General features: G+C 34.9%; 1 protein-coding gene across 6 annotated transcripts in view; it reads right to left on the bottom strand.

Annotated features, from left to right (window-relative positions):
* The window catches only part of Septin4 (septin 4), a 357181-nt gene that overhangs the window by 26092 nt on the left and 321818 nt on the right, over positions 1–9271 (bottom strand). The gene's annotated exons all lie outside the window — the stretch shown is intronic.

Raw genomic sequence — 9271 nt, forward strand, 5'->3', positions numbered from 1 at the left:
CCATAACCAGAGAGAAAGATCCAATGTAGTACTGTCTGGCCAGTCAAAGGACCCCATAACTCCCTAGCGGTACTATCTTAACGGTTGGCTGGTGCCTTGGCTAACTTACCAACTATATGTATATAAAAAATCATATATATATATATATATATATATATATAAATATATATATATATATATATGTATATATATACATATATATATATATATATATATATATATATATATATGTATATATATATATAGTATGTGTGTTCATATATATATATATATATATATATATAGTATGTGTGTTTATACTGTATATATATACAGTATATATATATATATATATATATATATATAGTATGTTTATATATATATACAGTATATATATATATATATATATATATATATATATATATATATATATATTCAATAGCTTTACATATAACACTTTGGAATTACTTGCCTTACATATTAGTAATAAGCATAGTATCATATCTCGTTATATGAACCTATAAATGAATATCATACTGCTCGAACGGATTCAGGAGCTATAGTACAGTGGGTGTGCGCCAATTGCATGACATAACACAAGAACCATGACCAAACTTCTCTCGATTAAATCTGACAGGGCCGATAGCTGAAGTGTCTGCCATTTCTTAAGTGAACGATTTTGAATAAGTGAGTTTAGCCTTATCGAAGAAGGTCTCTGCGATCTCTCTGTCGCATGCGACCTAAAGTCTCATTTGGCCGTAATGTCAACCATGAAAATACAGCCGTTCAGCCTCAAGGTTAACTTTACTTACTTTACTTTGATGGCTGCTTTTCCGGCCTCTTACAGAAGGAGAACCCTACTCTCTACAGGACCTCCGTTGTCGTTTTACCTTGTCGTTCCGAGTATTTATCGTTTCAGATCACGTATTGTTTACAAAGGATATTCTTCTGTTTTTTTTTTTTTTTGGCGTAAATTTTTATTTCTATACATTCAAAGCTTGTAACACTAATTCTTTTCAGCGTTTTGAGATTCGAGTAACTTTTATGAATAGTCCCACACCCCCACCAGACCTACCTTCTCTCGGTATGTGAAAGAAGGCATGTGTGGGGAGCGTCATATGGTTGGTTATGTATTGTGTATAATTTTTACTGTAATACAATAAGCGCTACGTGTATTGAAAGTGATATTATTTCAGATTTCATTAATAGAACATAATTCGACTTTAATTATAAGTGTCGCAGCATATGTTAGAAAGCGTTGTATCCTGTAAAATTTACTTCAAAGATAAAATATGATTCTTCTCATTCTTGCACTGCACAGGATATTAGACTCTTTTATAGTGATGTTCATCTGTTATTTTTGTATAGCATATATAGTTTGTATTGTTTATAATTACGTTTACGTGATGCCAGTCAGAGCAGAAGTTTCCTAGCGCTTGCCCCAAGCACTCGCAGTAATGTAGCTTAGGAATAAATTGTCTCGTTTTAATATAACGAACTATTATTCCAACCAGAATCGACGACATCAGATGAGAAGTAGAGCCTCAAACTATTAAACTAATATTATTTTAGGTTCTTATGCTACAAAAATATGATAGGATTCACTTTGTCAGTGAAATCTGTCTTTTTCGATGACTTTTTCAGAGGAACCAGTTGTAACAAATGAGTCAGTTATTCAGTGTCAATGACCATCACAGGGAGGTTTGAGTTCAAGTGGCTTTGGAAAAGTAATGTTTTAATTCTATTTCTTACCAAAATATCAATCAATATCAATGATTTTGTCAAAAAGTGTTATCAAATCCTAATGACTTTGATAAGAGAATGGTTAAGAATGACTTTGACAGTTATATTTCAATATAAATGATATTGTCATTATAATCATTCAATTCAATGACTTTTCCCCATAATTTGGTAATAATACAATCAGCAAAGTACTGTACCTGCAGGGGAAGACTATTACTGAGAGTGCACCTCACAAGGTGCACTGTACGCATCACTGATGTGTAAGCGTCCCAGGTGTCACTGCAGTCGCCTTCTAAAGCCCCCCTTGTGCAACTGCAGGTTGTCACTCAATTGCACCTCGGCGCTAAAGGGTCTGTCTCCCAGGCACAAGCAATGGGTCGTATGCCCATGGCCCTAAGTCATAAATTTAACGCAATCAAATCGACTTTGTATAAGGCTTTACAAACAATCCCCCTCATTGCCTTCCTCCGTGAACTCCATTTCCGTAGACATAGACGAAATATTTTTCTTGAATGACATTCAGCAGTGAGATTTTTCTTTGATATTTGTTCGTTTTTATCTTAAATGGCTAAAAAGTGAAACTGCGTCACCGTTACTACGGACAGACAGGAAAATGACTGCTCGGTAAAGCACGTGTTGCATTTCTCTGTGGACACTAAGATTTAATCTAGAGTGCTTTTGCTTTCATGTTATGACCGAGAGTCTCAGTCCGAGCATCATGGAAACATGACCATTTCACAAATACTGATATCATACAGATCTGCAAAAGATTTCGCACTAATTCAAGTATTTACAAATTATATTGCCATTTCATAAAGCTCTATGACAATGTATCGATAAATGTGCTAATTTCTTGTTACTTAGGGGAAATCTGATAAGCTGTTAAGTTACTTTCATATCATATGAAATCAATGAACATTGTATCTCAATTTTCTCAAATTCAAACTTGGAACACTTTTAAATCCTCCTCTATACAGATCACGCAAGAGGTGAACTGTACACAGGGAATGTGGTCTTCCACAGTCGGCATTTCTCAGAAGCCGCATATCGTAGATCTGTCAATTTCATGGATCTTTGTTTACTAAACAGTTCAAAATAAACACAGAAATACTGAAAAAACGTAAGACAAGTTCGCGCATTTAAAGTTTTCTTGCAATGTGCTACAATTTCGCAAACCAATGTGATTGGACAGTCCACACGTTCCTTGTGTGTTGCGCTGTCGCTTCTTTGTCGTCTGTGAAGAATAACGATGGGTGTTGAGAGATGGAAAACACTCTAGAACTACTTACAAGCTGATGATGGCCAACTGGTAATGTAGGTCTTAGAAAATAGCAATGAACAGAAGAAATGATAAAAATATGGAGTCGTCAGTGGCTGAAAAGAAGGCACGGAAACCCTTAAGGGTTTTACATGACTAAACCACCCTCAGTATAAAATGCAATTAGGTCTCGTTTCCCCAATTATAAGACAAAGATAAGAATATTTTGTTTTACGAACAAGTATGTAGCTTTGTTTACAAACACAAAGATGTATACAGCTTCCAAATATTTTGTTTCACATAGAACTTTTGTATTTCGCATTCAAATAAATTTTAAACTGTCAAATTTAGCAAATCTATACAATCTTAAGGGTCATTTTATCAGCTTAGAATAAATGACAGTATTGCTTTGCGTTTATTCGCAACAAAATTTCAACTTTCTGCTAAAACGCCCCACAACAAATTGCAGATCTGTGAAACTGTAGCAATATGTTTCAACGCTTGAAACTCACCTTTGCACAGGTACAGACACACTCATAACCATGTAGAGTAAATTAGGCACTTGAATTTCTTTCCTTTTTCAATATTTTCAATTAAAGGCCTACTAAAATATAGCCCATCTTAATTACCTTTGTTGTCGCGTCGCCAGAGAACTTAAGAATGAATCAATGAAAGTTAACAGCATTGAAATTAGAAAGCAGATTTGTCAGAATAAGAACTCTCTCCTCTTCTCAGGCGACCTCGTTTTTACTTAGATTCACCTAACCAAAATTATCGATTCTTGGAGTAGTTGGTTAAAAAAAAACAGGCTTTAGAAATTTTCCGTCTGTTCTCCTTTACTATAATGCTAATAATTTCCTTTCAAGAAACGGTTATTATTATTATTATTATTATTATTATTATTATTATTATTATTATTATTATTATTATTATTACAAGCTAAGTTACAACCCTAGTTGGAGAAGCAGGATTCTATAAGCCCAAGGGCTCCAACATGGAAAATAGCCCAGTGAGGAAAGGAAACAAGGAAATAAATAAACTACAATTAAAAGAAAATATTTTAGGAAACGTAGCAACATTAAATTAGATGTTTCCTATGTAAACTATAAAAAAACTTAAAAAAACAGGAGAGAGAGAGAGAGAGAGAGAGAGAGAGAGAGAGAGAGAGAGAGAGAGAGAGAGAGAGAGAGAGAGAGAATAGTGCGCTCGAGTGTACCTTCAAGCAAAAGAACTCTACCCTAAGACAGTAGAAGGCCATAGTACAGAGACTATGGCACTACCCATGACTAGAGAACAATGGCTTGATTTTGGAGTGACCTTCTCCTAGGGCTGCTTATCATAGCTAAAGAGTCTCTTCTACCCTTACCAAGAGGAAAGTAGCCATTGAACAAGTACGGTGTACTAGCTAACTCCTTGAATGAAGAAAAATTGTTTGGTAATCTCAGTATTGTCAGGTGTACGAGGACAGAGGCGAATGTGGGAAAATTAGGCCAGACTATTCGGTGTATGTGTGGGCAAAGGGAAAGAACCGTAACCAGGGAGAGGGATCCAATGTAGTACTGTCTGGCCACTCAAAGGACCTAATATTTCAACGGCCAATCTGCTTTTTTTTTTCTTTTTTCCTAGTAACATGTCTTTGCCTCTCAATGCTGTTTCTGTTTCATCAAGGACTAAGATACATTAATGCATTAAACGTTCAATCCTGCCGATATTACCGTGATAATGAGAGAGAGAGAGAGAGAGAGAGAGAGAGAGAGAGAGAGAGAGGGGGGGGAGGGAGATCGACCATGGAGTTCAAGCAAACTCAGCAGCTCCTAGGGGATACTGAGATGGTGCTTAAACACTTGACATTCAAGAGGACTTGTCGCCTGTGTTATAAACCTCCCCTCTCCAACTTCTCTTTCTCCTCCTCCTTCCTCTCCTTGTTCGACCCTCACTACGACCCTTCTTCCTCCTTTTAAATTAAACCCATTAACTGAAGAAGTAAGAAACGACATTTATAAAACTACTTTTCTCTTCTCCGTTGAAACTACAATTTATTACTTACCTTACTCCTTATGTTAATCTTTTTCATAACAATTCAGATACTAACACTTGCTGAGAGGCAAAGAAATTCGTCTTTGGAAGGATATTCCAAACGCAGCATCGATTTATTTTCGTCATAATTCTTCGCTAAAAGACATTACGAACATACCACATAAATATGCAGAGGAGTGACTCATAAAATCTGTCTAGCAAGACTACAGACACTGACGTTGAAGATGAAGAGCTATTAGAGATCAAAGGTTATTTAAATTCTCTTGAAAGCCTTTCCCAAGCGGTCGAACTCGATAAGTCACTGGCTTCGATCCACGCCCTTACAAAAGTGGAACTTCAGCAGAGAAGGCAGCGACTAAAATGTATTGTACGTATACCTCGTGTGTGGCCGAAGGATTTTATCTCATGTGTAACCTGAACTCCTTGATATAGTAGATTCATGATCATGTAAATCTACTATACGAGTGGTAATAATGAGAGAGAGAGAGAGAGAGAGAGAGAGAGAGAGAGAGAGAGAGAGAGAGAGAGAGAGAGAGAGAGAGAGAGAGAGAGAGAGAGAAAGAGAGAACATAACTAAAAATCTGAATAACCATCGAAGAAACTGATAAATGTGAGAGAAAAAAGTAGATAAACCCTACTCATCTAGCAATCAATTACGTACGTGCTGTATGTGAGGCAATTATATTCTCATTCAATAATCCTCTCACTTGTCTTGTAAACACTGAATAAGTAGTATATCCTTATTAGGAGATTACCAGTAACACAAGGAAGAGAAGACCGGGACCATCATTGATAGCATTACGCAACATACCATGACATTGGGTTTCACAGATTTTCTGAGAATGCCAGGCAGGTATCTAAGAACGGAAAGGTGCAATTATTATTATTATTAAATGCTAAGCTACAACCCTAGTTGGAAAAGCAAAATGCTATAAGGCCCCAACAGGGAAAATAGCCCAGTGAGGAAAGGAAACAAGGAAAAATAATATATTTTATGAACAATGACATTTAAATAAATATTTCCTATATAAACTATGAAAACTTCAACTAAACAAGAGTAAGAGAAACGAGATAGAATAGTATGCCCGAGTGTACCCTCAAGCAAGAGAACTCTAACCCAAGACAGTGGAAGACCATGGTACAGAGGCTATGGCACTACCCAAGACTAGAGAACAATGGATTGATTTTGGAGTGTCCTTCTCCTAGAAGAGCTGCTTACCATAGTCATCTGCACAGTCACTTGTGTTTTCCCCTTCTTGGGAAAACAAAGGGAAATCTAAAATTTCTGTTCGATGTCATTCAAGCGATGAGAAGAGCTTCTGGGGGAGACCTCTTAACCCTGTACCACAATAAGCTCTTGTCACGTGTCCTGGATGAGCCATTTGTGATTCTCCAGTACATCCACACGTGTTCACCATCATCCAGAGAGAGAGAGAGAGAGAGAGAGAGAGAGAGAGAGAGAGAGAGAGAGAGAGAGAGAGAGAGTCTTTAATGAAGATTTTGAGAACAAGTTGAAGTAGATCATCAACCTAGTCGAGCTGTTCTCTAGTTGGCACAACAGTTTTTTCCCGACTACTAAGGTATTAATTATAGACCTTCAGTAGGTCAATTAAAAAAAAAAAAATATTTATAAACATGAATAAGGTTGCAAGAGTTTCATTTGAATACGCGGGCAGTACGAAAACCACACACCGTGAGTACATTAAGAGCAATTTTCCCCGTTGAAGTTACAGTTGAAAGAACGAATAATATATTTAGCCCATTGCTTTCATGACACAGCCACATAAAGTCAGACTACGCTAATTAGAGTAGCCAATGGCGTATACTACTGACAGCCTGGCAATAACCCTCGTCAGGAATTTTGACTTACACAATTTATCTTCAATTCACCTTGTTTACCCTGAAATATTCATAACTACACGAAGGCGTACTAGCTCCTATTAGTTCTGCTTACTTGATGTGTCATTAACCATTTGACTTTGGAGGTCAAACTTACTGAATTTTATGATTTTTCGGTATAATAACTCTTACCTTGCTGACACATTCAATTTTTTTTTTTTTTAAACAATGGGTGAGATGTTTCCCATGGTAAAAAATATTGACAAATGAGCTAATTATTTCCATAAGTTGATTATTTCCAATATAATTCCACCAAATGGATATATCTGTGAGGTTCCATTGAGATACGTTCCTCAGTCGTTGAAATATAATAACACATAAAAACACAAACACAACAACGTTTGGTGCCATAAACTCCCTCCAATTATGCTGGTGGTATCATATTCGTTAAAACAACAATTTTATATCGTATCTTTACATAATACAGTAGCCAAAACAAATGAAGAGATATTCACGCTACAACGAATTTGCGAGTTTTGCCACATTTATTCACAATTACAAAGCTAAAAAGATTGAGCAAATTTATAATAATACAAGCTGTCGAGTCCCTCTTAGAAAATGCTCTTAAATTTCCTTTCTTTCACTTTCAAAATCTATTATACTGAAAAAATTTCCTTCAATTTGGGTAATTGAGGAAAGTCGAATTTACCGTTTTCATTTCTCTAGATTGACCTTAGTTGTTTCCTACTTTCCATTCCAAGTTTTATCAATGTAGATTAATCAAATTTTCAGAGAACATCTTGAAGGTATATTGCATTGTAATTCATCTAAAACCACTATATTAACAATTTCATCCTCCAATACTCTAAGATACAATATTCCCCTTCTTCGGGACACTAACAAAAGTTGTCCATTCGTAGTAGAACAGGAAATTGCAGTCACACAAATTCATAGGAACGGATCATACACATGATCAGTTCTCAAGGCCCCGCAAATAATTAAGCTAAGCAAACATGCACACACATACTATATACATACATACATATACAGTATATATATATATATATATATATATATATATATATATATATATATATATATATATGTATATGTATATAAATATATATATATCTATAAATATACATATATATATATATATATATATATATATATTTATATATATATATATATATATATATATATATATATATAAATGCATATAAATATATGTATATATATATATATATATATATATATATATATATATATATATATATATATTTATATATATATATATATCCATATATATAAATGTATATAAATATATATATGTATATATATATACATATATATATACACACATATATATATATATATATATATATATATATATATATATATATATATATATATATATATATACACACACAAGAGTTCGACCTGCTGATATCTCAGCACATTCCTAGGGGTAAGGTTCCTTGTCCCAAGCCCTTTTTTATGCAAGCAGATGCTGGTACCCATTTACAGCGGATTGAACTTCTGGGCTACAGTCAAAGCATCACTCTCAAGAAGATCTTGTAATGGTTGGCTATTGTTAGGAGAAAATGTAGGGTCTGGTAAAAGACTCAGAAAGGATTTGTGAGGCGAAAAAGGCTAGTGTGTATATAAGCAACCCTAGGAATGTATAAAAAAAAATAGCATGTAATAAATTTATCTAATCTGAGGTTTAATTATGGATGGTGAATTTTTATTAAAAAAAGGAGGTAGGCTATTGACACTATAGTCCATTTCTTTTAGCGAGGCATATTTGCACCGACTCCCAGCGGTGGCCTTTTAGCTCGGAAAAGTTTCCTGATCGCTGATTGGTTGGACATGATAATTCTAACCAATCAGCGATCAGGAAACTTTTCCGAGCTAGAAGGGCACCGCTGCGAGTCGGTGCAATTCTGCCTCGCTAAAAGAAATGGACTATAGTTATTTTCTGGATATTTTTTCTGTTAGGTAGATGGAAGGGTAAGGAACGCAGAGGTATAATGATGTGATAGAATTGCTGGAATATGTAAAAATGAATTATAAAATCATGTTGAGTTGAACTGATCAGGTGAAGGGAATAGACGACTGGGGGTTGATGAAAACTGTATATAATTTAAAGCTTCTGGCTTGGGGAATCAAAACAGGTGCTGAAACTTAATTGTTATTATTATTCTTACTAGCCAAGTTACAACCCTAGTTGGAAAAGCAAGATGCTATAAGCCCAAGGGCTCCAGTAGGGAAAAATAGCCCAGTGAGGAAAGGAAATACGGAAATAAATAAATGATGAGAACAAATTAACAATAAATCATTCTAAAAACAGTAACAACGTCAAAACAGATATATCATATATAAACTATAAAAAGACTCATGTCAGCCTGGTCA

The sequence above is a fragment of the Palaemon carinicauda genome, chromosome 36, assembly GCF_036898095.1.
Source record: "Palaemon carinicauda isolate YSFRI2023 chromosome 36, ASM3689809v2, whole genome shotgun sequence".
In the NCBI taxonomy this organism is placed as follows: Eukaryota; Metazoa; Arthropoda; class Malacostraca; order Decapoda; family Palaemonidae; genus Palaemon; species Palaemon carinicauda.